Consider the following 2110-nt stretch of genomic DNA (forward strand, 5'->3'; position numbering starts at 1 on the left):
TGCCAGGGTATCCCATTGTTCATTCACTTCTCTGGCATGCCAGCGTGGGGGTGGATGCCAACCACACAACAGCCCCGGAGACACAGACAAATAGTAGGTGAGGCGGGCAGGCGTCGTGGAGACTAGAGATGGCATGTCAAAGGGACACACATGCTTGAATCCAGGACTACTGTCACTCCGTGGAATTTTTTTTTTTTAACTTGGGGTATGTGATCAAACGTCCTTCAGAGCTCAGTGACAAAACATGCTGATGAGTTGAGCACACCAAGAGATGACTTCCTGGTCCCGGTAAACTTTCCATTCTACACTTTTAACCTAGAACTTGACAGGGCCTTGCTTTTCTGGGTCCCAGAAGACTTCCACCTTTGACAGGGTAGGTACAGTCTTGTCACTTTTCTATAGCTCATTTCCATGGGCAATATTTGAGTTGCCCTTATCTGGTTCCAGTTCTCCCAAGGTTTTCTCCACCAGTGAAAGCTCCCATGCATCCTAAGATCCTCAGATGCTTTCTGGCTTCGCACCCCCTGCTTTGGTCTGACCATATTCCAAGAGTCTAGCACAGAAAATCTAGTAGGTTTTCTGAGGTCATTGTGGGAGGGCATATTTACAGTAGAGTTGATCGCCACTGGCCATAGAAATATGAGTTAGAGTTAGAACAACACATTTGCTTTAATTGGTTCCTTTTCTTCTGGAGTATGAAACACTGTGTATAAACTACTTTGTTCGTAATCCTCCATCTTGCTACCACTAATTAGCCTTATAATGCTTTTATAGTCATTTTCCCACCCAGAGAGTTGAAACCATGTCACCTACAGTGTCTCCTTTTCTTTCAAAAATGTACCTATGAAGTAGCTGGAGGAAAGAGCGCTATCATAGTCTAATTCTCACGATACCCTATGCATTGCCAAACTGAGGCAAAAACAGAGGGCAGAGCCATACATTAATAAGGTTTTAGATGTTACTTGAGGACTAAGTTTCATTACGCCCACAGTGATACCTACTAACTGAACCACAATCATATATGTCTTCAGTCATACAGCCAGGAATAAATAATTGCCCTGGAATAAACTCTGACGTATTCATTCTAGGAAGGGTGAGCAGACATGATCGTGTTATCTGCCACCAAAACAGAGCCATGATTGGGTAGTGGAGTCATCCTTGTAAAAGCTCATCAACATACCTGAGTTGTCTAATTCAGAGTCTGTCAACCTTGGCACAATTGACCTTTGGGATTGGATACATTTTTACTTGAGGGGCTGCCCCTGGTGTTATAAGATGTTTTCCTCCCTGTCTCTACCCCAATGCACCAGAAGATCCCTCCTCAGTTCGGATAACCAAAAGTGTCTCCAGGGGAGAGACAAAAGGGGAAGAGACAAAATTACTCCCCAGTGAGAACCACAGGACTAATTAATCCAAATAAATAAATAACAAATGAATTCTACTCTTAGCCTAGAATTATGATAGTCAGATGCTAGAGGCTAATAAATATCATGAGACAGGCAATGTGTGTGAAGTTTCCATTTATGGCTATTAAGTGTGGGCTGGAAAGAGAGAGTCAAATATTACAAGGGAATTCTGAGGTGGGAGAATGCACAAGGGATTGGAGCCGATTTCATGTAGAAGGTGGGCTTTGAATTAAACCTTGAAAATGGTATATACCTTGGAAATATTAAATGGTGAAGAATTTAGGCCATTTCTGAAAGCAAACTGCCATGTACAAGAGCCTGAATGCTACATTGAGCCTGCGATGAACGCAAAGTTTAACTGGCACTTGCTGGAGGAGGTTTACTGAGGATGGATCAGCATCGTCCGGAAGAGTGGTCAGACCTTGACTCTGTCCACTGGTTTTCTTTCAAGTTAGTGGATGAAATGGGTCTAGAAATGATCACAACGACAGTGGAGAGCACAATCAAGTACCTAAAAGATCTTAAGCACCTGAAGCAATGGGTTGATCTGGGAGACCTGGTAGGGCAGGATCAAGGGGAACATAACAAAGAGGAAATGCTGAAATCCTGATGGGGACTGAGCATGATAGTGGGACAGGAGGAGAATCAAGGGAAATAGAGGAAAGAGCTGGGAGGCAAAGGGCATTTATAGAGCTCTAGATAAA

This window comes from Echinops telfairi, unplaced genomic scaffold, assembly GCF_000313985.2.
Source record: "Echinops telfairi isolate 266 unplaced genomic scaffold, ASM31398v2 ScPeMD7_11;HRSCAF=52, whole genome shotgun sequence".
NCBI lineage: Eukaryota > Metazoa > Chordata > Mammalia > Afrosoricida > Tenrecidae > Echinops > Echinops telfairi.